We start from the raw sequence: 25,232 nt of genomic DNA on the forward strand, positions 1-25,232 counted from the left end.
TAGATAGACAGGCAGAGATACAGAGAGACAGACAGACATACAGACAGACAGACAGATAGATATACAGTAGATAGACAGACAGCTAAATAGATAGAAAGATAAATAGATAGAAGATAAATAGATGATAGATAAATGATGATGGATAGATAGATAGATAGATAGATAGATAAATAGAAAGATGATAGATAGAAAGATAGATAGATGATAGATAGATAGAATAAATAAAAGATGATAAGAAAATATACCAGTGCTCTTATCCTATTGACTTGTATAATAATAACAATAATAATATAATTAAAAATAAAAATAAGAAAATAAGAAAATGTAGTTATCTGGAAGTACAAAAGATTACTTTCCAAGAATCAATCTTTATCCATGGAGTTCAGGTAAATATAAATATGTAATAAAAGTATAAATCAATTAATATATGAGCTTAGATGGAAAAAAATGTAATATGTTTTCTTCCTCTATAAAAAATAGGAACATATATATGTATTTAAAATCTTTTTTTGCCTGCATCTGATGGACAATGACTGACACATGCTGGAGATGGACATTAGGGATTTGTCATCAATTCAAGCACTTAGGAATTGAAGTTAGTCAAGGTTACACTTCTGGCATTCAAAGTGCAATGTTTTCATTTTGGTTTATTGCTGTGCTAGAAGTGTATCAAATATTTCTGTAGAATTAAATAAGACATCAGTAACGTAACATTTGGGTTGTTACATGCATTCTTAGGAAGAATGAATATTAAATATAAACTGATACCTATAATGAAAAATATTGACTATTTTTTTATGTATTTCACATTATTTAGCTTATTAGCAGTGCACAATGAAATTTCCAGTTTGTAGATCTCCCATTCACCCTGTGGAAAGCAAAAAGCACATTCCAAACACAGACATTTGACATACCACATTGTTACATTTAAAGTGATGGTAAAATTTACATGTTTTAAAATCATGTCTGATTTAAATATTCTCTAATCAGTGCTCTAGCTAAAAAATAAAGTGCTGTATGGCTAGAGCACCAATTGGAGATCAGTTAGCTGAACAAAATATGAGTTTTGAAGTGGGAGGGCAGAGTATTAGCATGGCATGGCTAGATTGAATGTAAGTTACCATGCATCTTCATTAGAAATGATCAATTAAAGTCCATCTAAAATATCACTTAGATGTTGGACCTGATTTCAAACATGTAAAGTTTGCTATAACTTTAAGTAATAGAACCAATTACATAGGCACATTTGCAAGGACTAAATAAAGCCCATTTGTAAAATGAATGTCTTACAGCAAAAACTTTCCACAACATTGGAACTCATAACACTAAGCAAATTAAAGATATGTGTACCATCATCCACAAGTATGAGTGATTCTCCTTTTTTAATCAGTGAAGCAGCATGTGTCTTGTAACTGCTCCCCTCGTAGCCCACAAAATTAGATCAACTGTTAATGGTACCAACATCACAAAAATCCCTGCTAAAACGAAATTAGCAAAAACATTTAAGGGGCGTTTCCATCAATAAAACAGTTTATTCTAACACATACACAATGCAAACATGAAAAAAGTAGAGACAACAAAAATCAGAAAACCTTATCAGCTTTGAAATAGCAAAAATCACCTACGAGATGAAACCTTTCATAGGGGCAATAGATTCTTTATGCTAGGTGTTAGCATAGGTAAAAAATACTGACCATGTCTCAGAATGCCAATACCATTACTTTGTTCATGTCTGTAAGGCCTCTCTTGTTCTATTAAGTTAGACCGTGAGAAAACAGATATAAATTAGCTTACAAACATAAACATTTACATTAAGTGTAATTCAAGCATCCTTTCAATGTATGCAGTTCTAATTGTCCTAACTGCTGAGCAACAAGTTCTTGTTTCATGTGAGACAAAAAAAGTAAATAAAAAATAATTGGACGAGTTCAGATTAAGACAGAAGCTTCTAGTTGATCTTGCTAATTAAAAACCACAGACAGAACATAAATTAAAAATACATAAATATAATTGACCTAGACTAACATTACTAATATAAACCTACCTGTCTGCTGACTTCTATTAACTTTGATTGGGTGTAAATAATGAACTGATTTGAAACTGACTTTTATCTATTTAAAGTATAACAACTGTAAACCATTCAAAAGAGTCAATTGTAAACAACGTTAAAACTGATTCTAGCCAGGGCACAGCTAAAGTGAATAGACTTTCTTCTCTAAATTGCAAAATAGATGAAGTTTTGCAAGTCTGCTATTTCCCCTGACTTCAAAATAGTTGAGGTCCAGTCTGTCCCAAGTAGAATCCTTATGAACAGGACCTCTTAGAATGTTTTCCTCAACTCAAACCTTTACTGTTAATAAAATATTTAATAGGGCTGTTTGATAAAGAATGTTCCTTTGGTTTGTAACATCTACATTCTATAGAATTCAGGTAAATATATGTGTCTTAAGAATAATGCACAGTCTAGTATTACAAGTCAATGGTAAAAAAAAGATTTACTTTGAATGCAACACATAATAGTGCTAGAAAGTTATTTCAACTAAAGACCAGAAGAAAAGTGTTAGGGTTAAAATAAAAGTATAATAAATCCCATTTCAAACATGTTAAAATAACACATTTCACACTTATAAATACATACATATAAATATTAAAATTAATGGCCAACATTTAAGAATCACCGGGCGGACAAGGCTCGTTTAAGCAAACCTGTTTTCCTGGTATTGCAGGCAGCGGCATCAATATGCTGCCACATTCATCATTGCACCAGCAGCTGCTGGTTCCATCGCGGACCCTTGCTAGCGCACGGCCAATCGTGCGCCAGCAGAGGCCGTCAATCACCCCGGTCGGAATTGTCCAGGGTGATTTTGGTTCCACCAACTCAGAGCTGGCGTGCAGGTTAGGAAGCAGCGGTCTAATAACCGCTGCTTCTTAACTATCGACTGCAGGCTCGCTTATGCAAGCCTGCACCGAAGCTACATAAAGGTGCATCTCACAGCTTTATAAATTTCACCCAATATATAATTTATATTAATAAAAAATTTTAACAGTACCTTAAAGGACAGACAGATGGACAGAAGGAAGGACAGACAGACAGATGATAGATGATTGATTTCAAAATGCGATAGAACAGAAACTTCACTTTTGATTTATGACTTCACATATTACTTTAAACAGTAAAATTAATGAGAATGGCACTGGCAAACTTAACATAATATTGGTACTCAACCTAATAATTTGTAGCAAAGCCTTTAAAGACAATAACTGCAATTAATCCCTAGCTATGAAAATGATTTTGTCTTCTGATTTCATCATGTCCTGCACAGATTCTAGGCACCCAGCATCGGAGGCAGCAAAGCAACTCCAAAACATCACTGCGACTCCTCCAAGTTTCATGGTAGGGATGGTGTTGTTTTCTTTTAAATGTTTTTTTCCCTCTGTGAACATGGAATTGTGATTTGCTAAAAAGCTCTACTTTTGTTTTGTCTGTCCCAGAATGACTGTGGCTTGTCAACATACAGTTTGGCAAACTCCAGTTGGGCTTTTTTGTTTTTCTCTCTTAAAATGCAAGGGCACCAATACTTTTTAATGCAAGGGTAACAATACTTTATAACGCAAGGGTACTGATACTTTATAATGCAAGGGTACCAATACTTTATAACGCAAGGGTACTGATACTTTATAATGCTAGGGTACTAATATTTTATAATGCTAGGGTACTGAAACTTTATAATGCAAAGGTACTGATACTTTATAACGCATGGGTACCAATACTTTATAATGCAAGGGTGTCTATACTTTATAATGCAAGGGTGCCTATACTTTATAATGCTAGGGTACTGATACTTTATAATGCAAGGGAACCAATACTTTATAATTCTAGGGTACTGATACTTTATAATGCAAGGGAACCAATACTTTATAATGCTAGGGTACTGATACTTTATAATGCAAGGGTACCAATACTTTATAATGCTAGGGTACATGTACTTTATAATGCAAGGGAACCAATACTTTATAATGCAAGGGTTGCCAATATTTTTTTTTTTTTAAACAACTTTTATTGAGAAGTTATAAAACGTACAAATACAAACGTCCTGCATATCCACACAGAGGTAAGTGCATATATAAACAAAAATATATAGTGTATGACCAAAGATGGGCAAACTAGGTATTGCAAAACTGATATGCGTGAAGGCAAACATAACGACATACAACAATTGTGGGACCAGGTATAGCCCGGTATACATATGAAACCATTTATAATATTAACATCGGCACAGTTGGCTCTGCAAGTCGGAAATGGTCAAATGTGCCCTGGGTTACTCAGTTGCTTCTCATTTTACTTTTTATACCTCATAGTCCAGTATCTCTCATAGATAGTTAACAACATAGTAGGGAGAAAAGAAAAAAAAGAAGAAGAAAAGAAGGTAAAGGAGGGGGTGGGAGGAGAGTTAGGGTGTCTCCCGTGTATTAATGGGGGAATGTCTCTATCCAGGATGTCCAGATTTCAAGGTAAGTGTCCATTTTATCTAGGACCGAATAAGAATATGATTCCATTTTCTGTAGAAAATGTGCTGCAGCGATGATTTGTGAAATGATAGGGGGAGATTTTTGCTTCCAAGCTTTCACAATTTCGAAATTAACGGACATTAGTAAGTAAATAGCTAGGAATTTTTGGGTCGGAGAGACTGCAGGGAAGTCTAAGTGGAGGAGACAAGTTTATGGACTGAATGTGGGGGTAATGCGTAGTGATCTAAAGATGTCGAACATCTGTGCCCATATAGGCTCAATTTTAGGGCAGGATCACCAAATGTGGCTCTGTGTACCTAGTAGTCCACATCCTCTCCAGCAGGTAGGGTGGTTGTTGTTTTAAATTTTATGCAGGGCAGTGGAAACCAGGTGCCAGCGTACTGTGATCTTATAGTGTAGTTCCCATAGGGTCACACAATGTAAGAGTTTTTTAGTAAATAGGATCTCTCTTTGCCAGAAGTCAGTGTCAGCAGTAAAATTTAATTCTCTCTCCCAAGCTAAATGTTGTGAAATCTTATGGTGGGAGTAAGGATCAAGAAGTAACTCGTAATGGAACGACAATGTCCCCTTAAGAGGGAGGGCTTGTGTCCATCTCTGTTCCCAAATGGTAACCTCTCTAATATTATTCTTTGGGAAACCCCACGCTCTAATGATAGAACAGAGGTGGAATGCTTCAAATTGGGGAATAGAAGGTATTTGGGAATCAATACAGATATTATGATATGACAGCATGTTTGTATGGTCATAGAGGTCCGAAACAAAGGTGATAGCAAGTTTTTTCCAGGCGGACATGTGAGAATCAGGGAGGCAAAAAAGGGAGCTGGCGATTGTCTGCCATGGAGAAGGGTGAGGTGCAATAGTAGGCAAGTGTCTAATCTGTTCACAGAATTTTAAGGCATCTATAATCACAGGATGGCTGGTTTAAGATCTCTCCTACAGTGCGAGGGGATCCATGGGCAGGTCACATAAATGTAGACCTAGTGGTAGAAGAGATTGCTCCACTTCCCACCACAAGGCGACAGTAGCCGTTTTACTCCAGCTCATCAGGTGGGTCAGATGGGTGGCTTGGTAATATAGTATGATATTAGGCGGATTAAGTCCACCAATAGTAGTCTTTCTTTGTAAGGTCTGTTTGGAGGTTGTGGGTTTTTTGCCTTTCCAAATGTATGAGATGAAAAAGGCTGTGTAGCTTATTAAGTATGGGCCTGGGGACATTGATCGGGAGGGAGCGGAAGAGATAAGTAATTTTTGGAATAAAAGACATTTTAATAGCGGCTATCCTGCCTGTCCAAGAGATCTCTCGGTGTTCCCAAGAGTCCAGAAGTCTTTGCCACTCAGGAAGTCTGTCAGAGAAGTTTTTAGCAATAACAGTCACTATGGACATGCTGAGGTATGTTCCTAATAGTTTAATTGAGTGTGCAGACCATTGGAAAATATATTTTTCCTGCAGGCTGGTCAGCTCGTGTGGTGGCATATTCAAATGGAGGGCTTCCGTTTTGGATATGATCAATTTATAGTAACTCATAGTGCCAAAATTAGTAAGCAGGTTGAAAACGTCCGAGAGGGATTTGGAGGGATTGGTTAAGAGGAGTGTAATGTCATCTGCATAAAGTGTAATTTTGTGTTGAGTTTCTAAGACAGGGAACCCGAGATGTCTGGGTTTAATCTGATGGGTTCTATTGAAAGTGCAATAAGGAGAGGCGAAAGGGGGCAGCCCTGTCTAGTCCCATTGGAAATGTCAAGGGTGCTAGACTGAAAACCCACTCCCTTGACTTTAGCGGACAGATTAGAATATAGAGCCTGAATGGCAACTATAAATTCATTTGGAAGTTTAAATGCTCGTAAAGTCTCCCATACGTATTCCCAGCCCACCCTGTCAAAGGCCTTTTCGGTGTCAAGCGACAGGGTGAGCAGAGCTACCTCCCTCCTAGCTGCTTCGACCAAGATGTCTAACACCCGTCCTGTAGCGTCAGGGCCCTCCCTCTGGGGAATGAAACCCATCTGATCCAAGTGGACCAGATTGGGGATTATCTTGGAAAGGCGGCCTGCTAAAATTTTGACATATACTTTGGTGTCTAAATTAATCAATCAGATGGGGCGATAACTACCAAAATCTGAAGGGTCTTTGTCTGGTTTAAGAATGGTGGTGATTGTGGCTTCTAAATATTCTTTACGGAAATGACCACTATGCTTCACTTCATTGAAAGTTCTGCATAATATGGGGGCAATTAAAGGGTCGAAAGTTTTGTAGAATTGCCCAGTGAAGCCACCTGGGCCAGAGGATTTAGACAGTTTAAGCGCTCCTTTATGATCAAGCGTATTTCCTCAAGTGTGATCAGGGCAATGAGGTCCTGAGCCGCTTCTTGAGCTAACTGAGGAAGGTTTAGGTACTCCAAGAATGAGCGGATTTCTGCTATGGGAAGAAATTGGTTGGGATTGAGTTTGGAGTAAAATTCCCGAAAAGCTTCCCCAATCTCTCTTGGGGAGGTCACTGTACTATGCTGAGTGTAGAGGCGGGTCATTTTGGTTTGAGCTGTCCGATTCCTTAGTTTCATTGCCAAAAGTGAGGAGGCCTTATTACTTTTATAGTAATATAGTTGTTTGAGTTTTTCCAAGTTTGTATTTTTTGGAATTTGAGTGTTCTGAGCTGTTGAATGACATCTGTGATTTGTGTGTTTAGTGTAGTAGTATAGGATATGGAGAGTTGTTTTTTAAAAGATCTCAGTTGGCAAGTTAGGGACGCCAATGAGGTGCCCCTAGTTTTCTGGAGTTGGGAGGCCTTAGTAATGTAGTGTCCCCAAAGGAAGGCCTTAAGAGAGGCCTACAGGATCTCTGAAGTGACATTTTGAGTATCATTTAGAGTGAGAAAATCAGTGATAACATCTTGAGTTTCAAGTTTGAAAATGGGGTGAGTAACCCAAAAGTCTTTAAGTCACCATGAAGGGGGGAAAGAGCATTCAAGATGTGGGCCTATAATTATGAGGAGGGAGTCGTGGTTCGACCAGGACACAGGGGATATCCGAGCGCATGTGACATGGTCTAAGGCTCGGGAACTCAAGAAAAAAAATCAATTTGAGTGTAGGATTTATGTGGGGGAGAGTAAAAGGTAAACTCTTTGTCAACGGGATGGAGGGCTCTCCATACATCATATAGGTCGTATTGATTGAATCATTTTTGAAAAGCTACAGAGACAGGGTGGGTTGATCTTTCAGCTATTGAAACTTTGGGGCCTAATCTATCTAGTGTAGGATCCCATATTAGATTAAGGTCACCCCCTAAAATCAATTCCCCTTATTTGACTGCTGATACTGAGCCCAGGAGTTGCTTAAGGAACTTAATTTGTCTCGATTTAGGGGCATAGGCATTTTCTAGTTTGCCATTCAACCTGCAGACAAGGATTATAAATCTGGCTTGTGGGTCTCATTCTATAAATATAGGTTCATATGTAATAAGAGCGTTGATGAGAATCGCAACTCCTCTGGATTTGGAGGTATAGGACGACGTGATCACTACTGGATACTTCTTGTAGGAATGCATGGAGTCAGTGTTTGTTAGCCAATGTGTCTCTTGAATATAAGCTACGTTCACTCTAGAGAGTTGGAGCATATTCAGTAGGAGGCTACGTTTAGTGGGGGAGTTGAGGCCCTGAGAGTTAAGTGTCAAAATACGTATTTGCATCATGGTAGGGAGGAGGGGGAGGGAAGGGCGAGAAAAAAAAGCGGGTATATAAATATAATATGATCTACGAGAGTAGGGAATTTCTATGTTAAGTTGAGAATGTTAAGTATGAAAGGAGCTGGGGTAGGGAAATCAGCGGGCGAGAGCCGCTCGAATGTAGGTAAGGGGGTGAAGGGGGGGAGAGCTGCGAATGAGATTTATATATAATGCTCATAGGGGAGCACCGAGCATAGTAATAATATGGTGGACCAAGTGCTACGGGGGTCTACGTGAGATCAGAAGTAGGGGAGTTATATGGGTAGAGAAACTGGTAGGAGAAATACTCGGAAAATGAGTAAGCAAGAAGTAAAGGTTGTTAGCCAGGTAAAGCGGGGGGGGGGGGTGCCGATGTGAGGGAAGGAGGGAAGGTCTTCACCTGGGGCAAGAGTGTTAAATGGTCTTGTAGGGGATGGGGGAAATTAAATACATTTAACTTCAGAATGATATACATAACCGCATTAATAACATAAACAGAACCTCCGGAAGAGCATATCCCATCCGGACAGCCTAATATATAAATATAGAGGAACATAGTGGCTGAAATACAAGGTAAATTAACTAGTGCATTGTGAGGCTCTCAAGTGACGTAACGGGGTAGTCTGAGTAGAGGGCACAGTCCCTATGGAGCCTTTAAAACTGCATTTTGTATATATGAGTAAGCAAAGGGGTATTATACTTGTCTGTGAGATGTATGAGCTCAACGTCAGGGCCTTGAAGTCGTATAATGATATTCATGGGCCGTGTGATGGACATTCTGCTTAAGCTCAAGCCTATAACTCCCTCGAGGAGAGCTCTCTGCTAGATAAATAAAATCAGGTGTGTACCCTGTATAGTTCGAAAGTTGGAGTAAGGTCTGGGCAAGGGGTAAGTGTACCATCAAGGACTTTAACAACAACAGTCTGTTGGGTGCCTGTCTCCAGTCGATGGACGAAATGTGGGGTCTATATAATATTGACTAACTGTACCACAAATGTAGAGTTCAATCTGCTACAATCAGCTGACGGGCCTATACTAATGTGTTTGACGTCTATAGGGTGGGTAAAGCTACCAATCATGGCTGTCAATATCAACTACTTTGTGAGGTGTTTATGTATGTGAATTGGGTCTTATCTGATAAACAATAAATAACAGTTTTAACTCATGTGAAGATCATGTACCTATCCTGTGAAAACAGACTGAATTCCAACAATTATTTAAACCATCTGTTGTATTATGCAAAGTACATAACCATATGTCCATAGAACTGAGAGCAGGGTAATATCTGGAAGGAGAGAAAAAAGACAAGATAATGTACCAGGAGACCCATTCTGTTACGTCAGACCCTCATCCTCCAGGTTCAGGGGTCATCAATGGACAATGGAATGTGCTTCTTCTTGGCTTGATAGCTGAATGTTTGCGGCAGGGGACACCACACTGGAGCTGTAGGATTCAGTTTCTCTGTTTTTTCAGCGGTATCTTTAAGTTGGTTCGGACGTTGAAGTAGTTTTAAGGATTTCAAAAGCTTGGTCCCCTGATCTGGAATGGAGATAGAATAGGAGCAATCATCTATCTGCAAAAAAAAGCTTAACAGGAAATCCCCATCTGTATTTTATGTTATTCTGGCGAAGGCATTGGATAACCTGCAGAAAGGAACGCCTCCTGGACAGAGTGTGTGAAGACAGATCTGGGAATATCTGGATGGCTTGGAATGGATCTTTCAAGTTTTTATTCTGGAAAGATGCTTTAAGAATCCTTTCTTTAAATGAGTAATAGTGTAATCTGATGATTATGTCTCTAGGGCATCCTGAGGGTGAACTTCTTGGCCGGAGGACCCAGTGAGCCCTGTCTATAAGGGCTTCTTGGTCCTGTACAGGTCCTAAGAGTTCGCTGAAGAGATCCATCAGGTATTTAGTGTTCCAACATCTTCTGGAATGCCTCGAATTCGGATGTTATTACGGCGTGACCTGTCCTCCAGGTTCGCCATTTTAAATTCTAAATCTGAGATCATTTCAGCTAGCGACTGCGTGTAAGCTAGAAGGTTGGAGTGATCTAGGTGGAGATCCTCCTGTTTCTTTTCCAAAGTTTCTGTTCTTTCACCTAGGGAGGAGATGTCTCTTTTGAGTTCTGAGACTGACATTTTTAATTCCTGTTTAAGTGAAGAATGGTGGAAATCCATCTTGTCTGATAACTCCTTAATAGAGTCTAGGATGCAAGTATAGGTATTAGAGGGCCTCTCACTTGAATGAGCTGTGGCTCTGTGGGTTCCCTTGGCTGAGGCTATTGATTCTCTAGAGTCCTCATCAGACATGTCCTGTTCGTAAAGGGCTTTGTTAGAGAAGTAATCAGAGAGTGTCCGTTTTGGGGCGTCAGCGTGTTTCTGCTTCTTCCTTTGAGAGTGGGGTGCCAATATTTTATAATGCAAGGGTACTAATACCTTATAATGCAAGGGTACCAATATTTTATAATGCAAGGGTGCCAATACATTATAATGCAAGAGTAAAAAAAAATTTTTAATGCAATGGTACTAATAATTTATAATGAAAGGGTAGCAATACTTTAGAATGCAAGGGTACCAATACTTTAGTATGCAAGGCTGCCAATAGTTTAAAATGCAAGGGAACCAATAATTTATAATGAAAGGGTACCAATACTTTAAAATTCTATATAGATAGAAAGATAGATACAGAAACACACACACACACACACACACACATATATATATATATATATATATATATATATATATATATATATATATATATATATATATATATATATATATATATATTATTGTTTTTTTGGCCTAGCGTACCTTTGGGTTAGTGCTCAAGTGAAAGTCAGACCTGAGTTGGTAGTGCACCCAATATAAGTCTTTTAGGTGAAGGATTTAACATGGTCACACTATCTGACCTATAGATGTTAGTGCCCTGAGGCTTTTAACTTTAACTTGTAATATGGTAGTAAAATGGGAGAACTATGGATTGCTCTCTAGCATTGTTGGCGGACCATAGCGCCACCATTTTTACGCTTTACATATAATCAAGGCCGAAATGTCTTAATGAGGGAGATCAACAATCAGAAATTAATAAACATTAATAATAAATTAATAATATAATTTGTCATCAAAGTTATAAACTGTCAACACAAAGACAAAATAAATATTTAGTAAGGACACAAATGATTTCTTTCGTTGCAGAACTCCTTACAATTCATATGAATTATTTCAGTTTCTGGCACCTCATCTGCAATACTGGATCCATCAAAAGCAATCTGTTTTATATTCTAAAAATGGCCATAATTCTCGTCTTGTGCATTTTTTCTCTGACTCTGTGTTGCAGAAAACTACCTAACAATCTGAAAATACTTGTAATATTCAATTGAAATAAATGCTTGCGGAATAGGAACAGTCTTTTTTTTTAAATTAGAATATGTTTTCTCTCTTTTCCAGAAATTGCTGGCTGGATGCTTTTCAGTTTCATGAAATGACAAGTGATGCGTCATTTTTTTTTTTTAAAAAAGAGGTTAATTTTTTTTATCTCTGAACTTTATAAATTGTGCTCTCTCTGCAAATATAACCGTGGAACACTGATAGGTGTGATTAGAAAAAAAATGTCCCCGGAGTAAAAAAATAAATAAATAAATGGATTTTACCTTCCTCACTGACAAGTATAACAGAAGTTAAAATCAATCGATCACTACATAATTATTATTGCAAATGATGCATATCAGTGTTGTAAATCTTACCAAGGATTTAATGAGCCAGCAAGCATATCAAAAATAGAATCTACCGTACCTTAAATCTCGACAGTCATATAATTGTAATTCTTTTCTGTAACTTTCAGATTTTAGAAAAGATTTTCCCGCTCCAAAAACATTTTCATAGAAAAAATGTGTAAATATAAAGACAGTGTAAAAAAACAAAACTGAAACTATATTTGATTAAAATTATAAGAAATATGCTCTAAGTAAACAATTAATCATAATTACATATATGGTAGCACAGGTACTTTTCATTGCTTTTTATACACTATTAGCTGAAAAACAAATTAATATTTTTTTATATGAAACATGCATGGCAGCAAATGTAAATATTTATGTATCTGCTTATATACTTATATATTTATGTGTTAATATGTGTATATACTGTACATATATTAACACACAGACACACACATATATATAGATATATATATATATATATATATATATATACATACATATATATATATATATACAGTGAGGCAAAAAAGTATTTAGTCAGCCACCAATTGTGCAAGTTCTTCCACTTAAGAAGATGAGAGAGGCCTGTAATTTTCATCATAGGTATACCTCAACTACGAGAGACAAAATGTGTAAACAAATCCAGACAATCACATTGTCTGATTTGGAAAGAATTTATTTGCATATTATGGTGGAAAATAAATATTTGGTCACCTACAAACAAGCAAGATTTCTGGCTCTCACAGACCTGTATCTTCTTCTTTAAGAGGCTCCTCTGTCCTCCACTCATTACCTGTATTAATGGCACCTGTTTGAACTTGTTATCAGTATAAAAGATACCTGTCCACAACCTCAAATAGTCACACTCCAAACTCCACTATGGTGAATGTGATGAGAGCAGGATGTGATGTCACTAGTTTGTGGGCGGGGCTTAGGTCCGGTGTCTGTGTCGCAGTTAGTTTAGTACAATCAACCTGACTAGATGTGTATTGTTATGCTCTGCAATGAAATAGAGTTGTACCATCATTGCTGTGTCCTGCATATGTCCTGCATCTCATGACATGGTGTCAGAAGTTCTGGACTGCGCTTCTGTTCCTGATCGATTGCAATGTCAAAGTTTACCCCACCTGAGCCTTTTGACTTCTCTCAGCTTGCAGCTTGGCCCACATGGCGTCAGCGGTTTCAGCACAGGTAACTGGAAAACTGTCCCTCTCCGGCCTCCGTAGGTGCAGTTTTCCAGTTACCTGTGCAAAGGTGTTTGCATATTCTTTGCTGGATTGATTTTCGCTGCCCACTGCGGCTTGGAGTTTTACGCCACTGAAAGGAACATACAGGATTCAACCATCGATCTCCGGTGTAAGTAAAAGTGAAAACCATATTTTGTTGCCTTTTCTGACGTTTATTTGTCTTCCTCATCTCGTTCCAGCTCCTATCGAAGATTTAAATCCTTCTTCGAAATTTGGGCCATTTGGAAATATCATCACATCGAATCTCAACTGGAAAATCATTTAAACTCTTCACATTGTTTTATTATTTGTATTACATTGTTGCCTACTACACTTCAATCTCGCGCCTGATCAGCGCTTTTTTATGTGTGTAAATCATTTTACTTTATCTTTTCACTTATGTAATTAAATATATTTTTTTATATATATCTATTGTTTACACTTTCTTTGTTGAATCAATCCGCACTGGGTGTCACTATCTGCATATATAGATAACGTTATATGCTCGAAAATCACTTTTTTATATACATTTTCTATTTTAAGCTGTTTAGCGCCTGTGTTTTTGAATTTTATGGTCTCCTTCCAGAGTCCATACATACCCTGTTGGTGTACCTTGTTATTTATTATATGCAAATGTATGCTTTGCCTTTGAAAAAGGGGAAGATGTGATGAGAGCAGGATGTGATGTCACTAGTTTGTGGGCGGGGCTTAGGTCCGGTGTCTGTGTCGCAGTTAGTTTAGTACAATCAACCTGACTAGATGTGTATTGTTATGCTCTGCAATAAAATAGAGTTGTACCATCATTGCTGTGTCCTGCATATGTCCTGCATCTCATGACAGTGAAGACCAAAGAGCTGTCGAAAGACACCAGAAACAAAATTGTAGACCTGCACCAGGCTGGGAAGACTTCATCTGCAATAGGCAAGCAGCTTGGAGTGAAGAAATCAACTGTGGGAACAATAATTAGAAAATGGAAGACATACAAGACCACTGATAATCTCCCTCGATCTGGGGCTCCACGCAAGAGCTCATCCTGTGGGGTCAAAATGATCACAAAAATGGTGAGAAAACATCCCAGAACCACATGGGGGGACCTAGTGAATGACCTGAAGAGAGCTGGGACCAACGTAACAAAGGCTACCATCAGTAACACACTACGCCACCAGGGACTCAGATCCTGCAGTGCCAGACATGTCCCCCTGCTCAAGCCAGTACATGTCTGGGCCCGTCTGAAGTATGCTAGAGAGCCTTTGGATGATCCAGAAGCGGATTGGGAGAATGTCATATGGTCAGATAAAACCAAAGTAGAACTGTTTGGTAGAAACACAACTCGTCGTGTTTGGAGGAGAGATAATGCTGAGTTGCAACCAAAGAACACCATACCTACTGTGAAGCATGGGGGTGGCAACTTCATGCTTTGGGGCTGTTTCTCTGCAAAGGGAACAGGACGACTGATCCGTGTACATGAAAGAATGAATGGGGCCATGTATTGTGAGATTTTGAGTGCAAACCTCCTTCCATCAGCAAGGGCATTGAAGATGAAACGTGGCTGGGTCTTTCAGCATGAACATGATCCCAAACACAGCGCCCGGGCAACAAAGGAGTGGCTTCGGAAGAAGCATTTAAAGGTCCTGGAGTGGCCTAGCCAGTCTCCAGATCTCAACCCCATAGAAAACCTTTGGAGGGAGTTGAAAGTCCGTGTTGCCCAGCGGCAGCCCCAAAACATCACTGCTCTAGAGGAGATCTGCATGCAGGAATGGGCCAACATACCAGCAACAGTGTGTGACAACCTTGTGAAGACTTACTGAAAACGTTTGACCTCTGTCATTGCCAACAAAAGATATATAACAAAGTATTGAGATGAACTTTTTATATTGACCAAAAATGCAAATAAATTCTTTCTAAATCAGACTATGTGATTGTCTGGATTTGTTTCCACATTTTGTTTATCATAGTTGAGGTATACCTATGATTAAAATTACAGGCCTCTCTTATCTTCTTAAGTGGGGGAACTTGCACAATTGATGACTGACTAAATACTTTTTTTCCCCACTGTATATATATATATATATATATATATATATATATATAGATATATACATTAATTGGAGTAGCCGTGTTAATCCAGAGATTTAGATATCAAAATAACAAGAGTATTGCATTGAGCAATGATACTTTTTTTTATTGGACTAACTATACATTTATAAGTTGACAAGTTTTCGGAAGAGTTCCTTCCTTTATCAAGTCTGAAGCAATACACTATTGCTTCAGACTTGATAAAGGAAGGAACTCTTCCGAAAGCTTGTCAACTTCTAAATTTATAGTTAGTCCAAAAAAAAAGTATCATTGCTCAATGCAATGCTCTTGTTATTTTAATATATATATACAGGGAGTGCAGAATTATTAGGCAAGTTGTATTTTTGAGGATTCATTTTATTATTGAACAACAACCATGTTCTCAATGAACCCAAAAAACTCATTAATATCAAAGCTGAATATTTTTGGAAGTAGTTTTTAGTTTGTTTTTAGTTTTAGCTATTTTAGGGCGATATCTGTGTGTGCAGGTGACTATTACTGTGCATAATTATTAGGCAACTTAACAAAAAACAAATATATACCCATTTCAATTATTTATTTTTACCAGTGAAACCAATATAACATCTCAACATTCACAAATATACATTTCTGACATTCAAAAACAAAACAAAAACAAATCAGTGACCAATATAGCCACCTTTCTTTGCAAGGACACTCAAAAGCCTGCCATACATGGATTCTGTCAGTGTTTTGATCTGTTCACCATCAACATTGCGTGCAGCAGCAACCACAGCCTCCCAGACACTGTTCAGAGAGGTGTACTGTTTTCCCTCCTTGTAAATCTCACATTTGATGATGGACCACAGGTTCTCAATGGGGTTCAGATCAGGTGAACAAGGAGGCCATGTCATTAGATTTTCTTCTTTTATACCCTTTCTTGCCAGCCACGCTGTGGAGTACTTGGACGCGTGTGATGGAGCATTGTCCTGCATGAAAATCATGTTTTTCTTGAAGGATGCAGACTTCTTCCTGTACCACTGCTTGAAGAAGGTGTCTTCCAGAAACTGGCAGTAGGACTGGGAGTTGAGCTTGACTCCATCCTCAACCCGAAAAGGCCCCACAAGCTCATCTTTGATGATACCAGCCCAAACCAGTACTCCACCTCCACCTTGCTGGCGTCTGAGTCGGACTGGAGCTCTCTGCCCTTTACCAATCCAGCCACGGGCCCATCCATCTGGCCCATCAAGACTCACTCTCATTTCATCAGTCCATAAAACCTTAGAAAAATCAGTCTTGAGATATTTCTTGGCCCAGTCTTGACGTTTCAGCTTGTGTGTCTTGTTCAGTGGTGGTCGTCTTTCAGCCTTTCTTACCTTGGCCATGTCTCTGAGTATTGCACACCTTGTGCTTTTGGGCACTCCAGTGATGTTGCAGCTCTGAAATATGGCCAAACTGGTGGCAAGTGGCATCTTGGCAGCTGCACGCTTGACTTTTCTCAGTTCATGGGCAGTTATTTTGCGCCTTGGTTTTTCCACACGCTTCTTGCGACCCTGTTGACTATTTTGAATGAAACACTTGATTGTTCAATAATCCCGCTTCAGAAGCTTTGCAATTTTAAGAGTGCTGCATCCCTCTGCAAGATATCTCACTATTTTTGACTTTTCTGAGCCTGTCAAGTCCTTCTTTTGACCCATTTTGCCAAAGGAAAGGAAGTTGCCTAATAATTATGCACACCTGATGTAGGGTGTTGATGTCATTAGACCACACCCCTTCTCATTACAGAGATGCACATCACCTAATATGCTTAATTGGTAGTAGGCTTTCGAGCCTATACAGCTTGGAGTAAGACAACATGCATAAAGAGGATGATGTGGTCAAAATACTCATTTGCCTAATAATTCTGCACTCCCTGTATATATATATATATATATATATGTTTGTGTGTGTGTATGAAAAACAAAGAGGATGAGACTTGTGCTATAACATTACATATATAAAGCACATATATTAAATGTGTAACCTCTTACTGCTAGTTGATAAACAGGCATAAAAGATTAATTGGCTATAAAAGGATACACGTGTATACCAAATTATGTACAGCGTATACAATAATTACAGTGTATATAGAGTATATATAAAGAGATCACAGTACAAAGACAAGGAGGCCTATCTATCAAGCTGTCAACTGTGCTGCATTCGCCGGCACCAATAGGCTCGCCTAACATCGCCTAACATTGCGGCCACAGACCTGAATGCGCTCTCCTTATTTATAAAAAAGCCGCGCACCAAGTACGGGGCGATGAGCAGTGGACTGTTGTTAACTAACAGTTATCGATCTCGCTGCTATTTGGCTTTTTCCCAACTTTATTTATATCCTGTCACAAAACACTGCCACTATACTAAAATGTTTAACCCCTATCCTGCCGCTCCCGGACCCCGCCGCAACTTTAATAAATGTATTAACCCCTATCCCTCCGCTCCCGGAGCCCACCACAACTCTAATAAATATTTTAACCCCTATCCTGCCGCTCCCGGAGCCTACTGCAACTCTAATAAATGTATTAACCCCTATCCCTCTGCTCCCGGAGCCCACCGTAACTCTAATAAAGTTATTAACCCCTATCCCCCCGCTCCCGGACCCCTCCGCAACTAAATAAATGTATTGACCCCTAAACCCCTGGCCTCCCACATCACTACCACTTACTAAACCTATTAACCCCTAAACCGCCAGCCCCCCATATCGCCATAAACTAAATGAAGCTATTAACCCCTAAACCTAACAACCCGCTAACTTTACATTAAAATTACAACATCCCTATCTTATAATAAATTTAAACTTACCTTTAGAATTAAAATAAACTATATTAAACTATTAATTAGCCTACCCTAACTATTATCCTACAATTACATTAAACTATATTAAACTATTAAGTAACCTACCCTATTATACTAAAATTATATTAAACTATATTAAACTATTAATTAACCTACCCTAACTATTATACTAAAATTACATTAAACTAACAATTAAATTAACTATATTACATATTAAAAAACCTAAACCTACTCAAGTTATTTAAATCTACTATTAAAAATTACTAAGTTACAAAAAAAAAGAACTAAGTTACACAAAATAAAAAACACTAAGGCCTAGATTTAGAGTTCGGCGGTAGCCGTCAAAACCAGCGTTAGAGGCTCCTAACGCTGGTTTTGGGCGCCCGCTGGTATTTGGAGTCAGTGATTAAAGGGTCTAACGCTCACTTTTCAGCCGCGACTTTTCCATACCGCAGATCCCCCTACGCCATTTGCGTAGCCTATCTTTTCAATGGGATCTTTGTAACGCTGGTATTTAGAGTCGTTTCTGCAGTGAGCGTTAGAGCTCTAACGACAAGATTCCAGCCGCCTGAAAATAGCAGGAGTTAAGAGCTTTCTGGCTAACGCCGGTTTATAAAGCTCTTAACTACTGTACCCTAAAGTACACTAACACCCATAAACTACCTATGTACCCCTAAACCGAGGTCCCCCCACATCGCCGCCACTCGATTAAAATTTTTAACCCCTAATCTGCCGACCGCCACCTACGTTATACTTATGTACCCCTAATCTGCTGCCCCTAACACCGCCGACCCCTGTATTATATCTATTAACCCCTAACTTGCCCCCCACAACGTCGCCGCAAGCTACTTAAAATAATTAACCCCTAATCTTCCGACCGCAAATCGCCGCCACCTACGTTATCCCTATGTACCCCTAATCTGCTACCCCTAACATCGCCGACCCCTATGTTATATTTATTAACCCCTAATCTGCCCCCCACAACGTCGCCGACACCTACCTACACTTATTAACCCCTAATCTGCCGAGCGGACCTGAGCGCTACTATAATAAAGTTATTAACCCCTAATCCGCCTCACTAACCCTATCATAAATAGTATTAACCCCTAATCTGCCCTCCCTAACATCGCCGACACCTACCTTCAATTATTAACCCCTAATCTGCCGACCGGAGCTCACCGCTATTCTAATAAATGTATTAACCCCTAAAGCTAAGTCTAACCCTAACACTAACACCCCCCTAAGTTAAATATAATTTTTATCTAACGAAATAAATTAACTCTTATTAAATAAATAATTCCTATTTAAAGCTAAATACTTACCTGTAAAATACATCCTAATATAGCTACAATATAAATTATAATTATATTATAGCTATTTTAGGATTAATATTTATTTTACAGGCAACTTTGTAATTATTTTAACCAGGTACAATAGCTATTAAATAGTTAAGAACTATTTAATAGTTACCTAGTTAAAATAATTACAAATTTACCTGTAAAATAAATCCTAACCTAAGATATAATTAAACCTAACACTACCCTATCAATAAAATAATTAAATAAACTACCTACAATTACCTACAATTAACCTAACACTACACTATCAATAAATTAATTAAACACAATTGCTACAAATAAATAAAATTAAATAAACTATCTAAAGTACAAAAAATAAAAAAGAACTAAGTTACAGAAAATAATAAAATATTTACAAACATAAGAAAAATATTACAACAATTTTAAACTAATTACACCTACTCTAAGCCCCCTAATAAAATAACAAAGCCCCCCAAAATAAAAAATTCCCTACCCTATTCTAAAATACAAATATTACAAGCTCTTTTACCTTACCAGCCCTGAACAGGGCCCTTTGCGGGGCATGCCCCAAGAATTTCAGCTCTTTTGCCTGTAAAAAACATACAATACCCCCCCCCCAACATTTACAACCCACCACCCACATACCCCTAATCTAACCCAAACCCCCCTTAAATAAACCTAACACTACCCCCCTGATGATCTTCCTACCTTGTCTTCACCATGCCAGGTTCACCGATCCGTCCTGGCTCCAAGATCTTCATCCACCCCAAGCGGGGGCTAGACATCCACTGAAGAAGTCCAGAAGAGGGTCCAAAGTCTTCCTCCTATCCGGCAAGAAGAGGACATCCGGACCGGCAAACATCTTCTCCAAGCGGCATCTTCTATCTTCTTCCATCCGATGACGACCGGCTCCATCTTGAAGACCTCCAGCGCGGATCCATCCTCTTCTTCCGACGACTAGACGACGAATGACGGTTCCTTTAAGGGACGTCATCCAAGATGGCGTCCCTCGAATTCCGATTGGCTGATAGGATTCTATCAGCCAATCGGAATTAAGGTAGGAATTTTCTGATTGGCTGATGGAATCAGCCAATCAGAATATAGTTCAATCCGATTGGCTGATCCAATCAGCCAATCAGATTGAGCTCGCATTCTATTGGCTGATCGGAACAGCCAATAGAATGCGAGCTCAATCTGATTGGCTGATTGGATCAGCCAATCGGATTGAACTATATTCTGATTGGCTGATTCCATCAGCCAATCAGAAAATTCCTACCTTAATTCCGATTGGCTGATAGAATCCTATCAGCCAATCGGAATTCGAGGGACGCCATCTTGGATGACGTCCCTTAAAGGAACCGTCATTCGTCGTCTAGTCGTCGGAAGAAGAGGATGGATCCGCGCTGGAGGTCTTCAAGATGGAGCCGGTCGTCATCGGATGGAAGAAGATAGAAGATGCCGCTTGGAGAAGATGTTTGCCGGTCCGGATGTCCTCTTCTTGCCGGATAGGAGGAAGACTTTGGACCCTCTTCTGGACTTCTTCAGTGGATGTCTAGCCCCCGCTTGGGGTGGATGAAGATCTTGGAGCCAGGACGGATCGGTGAACCTGGCATGGTGAAGACAAGGTAGGAAGATCATCAGGGGGGTAGTGTTAGGTTTATTTAAGGGGGGTTTGGGTTAGATTAGGGGTATGTGGGTGGTGGGTTGTAATGTTGGGGGGGGGGTATTGTATGTTTTTTTTTACAGGCAAAAGAGCTGAAATTCTTGGGGCATGCCCCGCAAAGGGCCCTGTTCAGGGCTGGTAAGGTAAAAGAGCTTGTAATATTTGTATTTTAGAATAGGGTAGGGAATTTTTTATTTTGGGGGGCTTTGTTATTTTATTAGGGGGCTTAGAGTAGGTGTAATTAGTTTAAAATTGTTGTAATATTTTTCTTATGTTTGTAAATATTTTATTATTTTCTGTAACTTAGTTCTTTTTTATTTTTTGTACTTTAGATAGTTTATTTAATTTTATTTATTTGTAGCAATTGTGTTTAATTAATTTATTGATAGTGTAGTGTTAGGTTAATTGTAGGTAATTGTAGGTAGTTTATTTAATTATTTTATTGATAGGGTAGTGTTAGGTTTAATTATATCTTAGGTTAGGATTTATTTTACAGGTAAATTTGTAATTATTTTAACTAGGTAACTATTAAATAGTTCTTAACTATTTAATAGCTATTGTACCTGGTTAAAATAATTACAAAGTTGCCTGTAAAATAAATATTAATCCTAAAATAGCTATAATATAATTATAATTTATATTGTAGCTATATTAGGATTTATTTTACAGGTAAGTATTTAGCTTTAAATAGGAATTATTTATTTAATAAGAGTTAATTTATTTCGTTAGATAAAAATTATATTTAACTTAGGGGGGTGTTAGTGTTAGGGTTAGACTTAGCTTTAGGGGTTAATACATTTATTAGAATAGCGGTGAGCTCCGGTCGGCAGATTAGGGGTTAATAATTGAAGGTAGGTGTCGGCGATGTTAGGGAGGGCAGATTAGGGGTTAATACTATTTATGATAGGGTTAGTGAGGCGGATTAGGGGTTAATAACTTTATTATAGTAGCGCTCAGGTCCGCTCGGCAGATTAGGGGTTAATAAGTGTAGGTAGGTGTCGGCGACGTTGTGGGGGGCAGATTAGGGGTTAATAAATATAACATAGGGGTCGGCGATGTTAGGGCAGCAGATTAGGGGTACATAGGGATAACGTAGGTGGCGGCGGTTTACGGAGCGGCAGATTAGGGGTTAAAAGTGTAATGCAGGGGTCAGCGATAGCGGGGGCGGCAGATTAGGGGTTAATAAGTGTAAGGTTAGGGGTGTTTAGACTCGGGGTACATGTTAGGGTGTTAGGTGCAGACGTAGGAAGTGTTTCCCCATAGGAAACAATGGGGCTGCGTTAGGAGCTGAACGCTGCTTTTTTGCAGGTGTTAGGTTTTTTTTCAGCTCAAACAGCCCCATTGTTTCCTATGGGAGAATCGTGCACGAGCACGTTTTTGATGCCGGCCGCGTCCGTAAGCAACTCTGGTATCGAGAGTTGCATTTGCGGTAAAAATGCTCTACGCTCCTTTTTTGGAGCCTAACGCAGCATTTGTTTGAACTCTCGATACCAGAGTTAAATTTATGGTGCGGCCAGAAAAAAACCCGCGGAGCGTTAACAGCCCTTTTACCGCCGAACTCTAAATCTAGGCCATGGTCACATAAAATAAAAAACACAAAGTTACACAAAATAATAAATAAATTATCAAATATTTAAACTAATTACACCTAATCTAATAGCCCTATCAAAATAAAAAGCCCCCCCAAAATAAAAAAACTAGCCTACAATAAACTAACAATGGCCCTTAAAAGGGCCATTTGCGGCTCATTGCCCCAAAGAAATCAGCTCTTTTACCTGTAAAATAAAATACAAACACCCCCCCAGCAGTAAAACCCACCACCCACACAACCAAACCCCCCAAATAACAACCTATCTAAAAAACCTAAGCTCCCCATTGCCCTGAAAAGGGCATTTGTATGGGAATTGCCCTTTAAAGGGCATTTAGCTCTTTTTCAGCCCAAAGTCCCCAACCTAAAATTAAAACCCACCCAAAAAACCCTTAAAAAAAACCTAACACTAACCCCCGAAGATCCACTTACAGTTTTCGAAGACCGGACATCCATCCTCATCTAAGCGGCAGAAGTCCTCAGCAAAGCCAGCAGAAGTCTTCATCCAAGCGGGCCGAAGTCTTCATCTAAGCCGGCAGAAGTTTTCACCCAGACGGTATCTTCTATCTTCATCCATCAGGCGCCGAATGAAGTTTCCCTTTAAATGACGTCATCCAATATGGTGTCCCTTACATTCTGATTGGCTGATAGAATTTTATCAGCCAATAGGAATTATGGTGGAAAAAATCCTATTGCCTGTTGCAATCAGACAATAGGATTGAACTTTTATAATTTTATTATTGAGCTCGCATTCTATTGACTGATTGGAATAGCCAATAGAATGCAAGCTCAATCCTATTGGCTGATTGGATCAGCCAATAGGATGAAAGCTCAATCCTATTGGCTGATTGCATCAGCCAATAGGATTTTTTCCACCTTAATTCCTATAGGCTGATAGAATTCCATCAGCCAATAGGAATTAAGTGTTCTTTATTTTGTGTAACTTAGTAGTTATTTTTTTGTAACAGTAATTTTTAATAGTAGATTTAAATAACTTGAGTAGGGTTAGGTTTTTAAATATGTAATATACAGGGAGTGCAGAATTATTAGGCAAGTTGTATTTTTGAGGATTAATTTTATTATTGAACAACAACCATGTTCTCAATGAACCCAAAAAAACTCATTAATATCAAAGCTGAATAGTTTTGGAAGTAGTTTTTAGTTTGTTTTTAGTTATAGCTATTTTAGGGGGATATCTGTGTGTGCAGGTGACTATTACTGTGCATAATTATTAGGCAACTTAACAAAAAACAAATATATACCCATTTCAATTATTTATTTTTACCAGTGAAACCAATATAACATATCAACATTCACAAATATACATTTCTGACATTCAAAAACAAAACAAAAACAAATCAGTGACCAATATAGCCACCTTTCTTTGCAAGGACACTCAAAAGCCTGCCATCCATGGATTCTGTCAGTGTTTTGATCTGTTCACCATCAACATTGCGTGCAGCAGCAACCACTGCCTCCCAGACACTGTTCAGAGAGGTGTACTGTTTTCCCTCCTTGTAAATCTCACATTTGATGATGGACCACAGGTTCTCAATGGGGTTCAGATCAGGTGAACAAGGAGGCCATGTCATTAGATTTTCTTCTTTTATACCCTTTCTTGCCAGCCACGCTGTGGAGTACTTGGACGTGTGTGATGGAGCATTGTCCTGCATGAAAATCATGTTTTTCTTGAAGGATGCAGACTTCTTCCTGTACCACTGCTTGAAGAAGGTGTCTTCCAGAAACTGGCAGTAGGACTGGGAGTTGAGCTTGACTCCATCCTCAACCCGAAAAGGCCCCACAAGCTCATCTTTGATGATACCAGCCCAAACCAGTACTCCACCTCCACCTTGCTGGCGTCTGAGTCGGACTGGAGCTCTCTGCCCTTTACCAATCCAGCCACGGGCCCATCCATCTGGCCCATCAAGACTCACTCTCATTTTATCAGTCCATAAAACCTTAGAAAAATCAGTCTTGAGATATTTCTTGGCCCAGTCTTGATGTTTCAGCTTGTGTGTCTTGTTCAGTGGTGGTCGTCTTTCAGCCTTTCTTACCTTGGCCATGTCTCTGAGTATTGCACCTTGTGCTTTTGGGCACTCCAGTGATGTTGCATCTCTGAAATATGGCCAAACTGGTGGCAAGTGGCATCTTGGCAGCTGCACGCTTGACTTTTCTCAGTTCATGGGCAGTTATTTTGCGCCTTGGTTTTTCCACACGCTTCTTGCGACCCTATTGACTATTTTGAATGAAACGCTTGATTGTTCGATGATCACGCTTCAGAAGCTTTGCAATTTTAAGAGTGCTGCATCCCTCTGCAAGATATCTCACTATTTTTTACTTTTCTGAGCCTGTCAAGTCCTTCTTTTGACCCATTTTGCCAAAGGAAAGGAAGTTGCCTAATAATTATGCACACCTGATATAGGGTGTTGATGTCATTAGACCACAGCCCTTCTCATTACAGAGATGCACATCACCTAATATGCTTAATTGGTAGTAGGCTTTCGAGCCTATACAGCTTGGAGTAAGACAACATGCATAAAGAGGATGATGTGGTCAAAATACTCATTTGCCTAATAATTCTGCACTCCCTGTAGTTAATTCTATCAGCCAATAGGAAT

Source organism: Bombina bombina, chromosome 11, assembly GCF_027579735.1.
Source record: "Bombina bombina isolate aBomBom1 chromosome 11, aBomBom1.pri, whole genome shotgun sequence".
Classification (NCBI taxonomy): domain Eukaryota; kingdom Metazoa; phylum Chordata; class Amphibia; order Anura; family Bombinatoridae; genus Bombina; species Bombina bombina.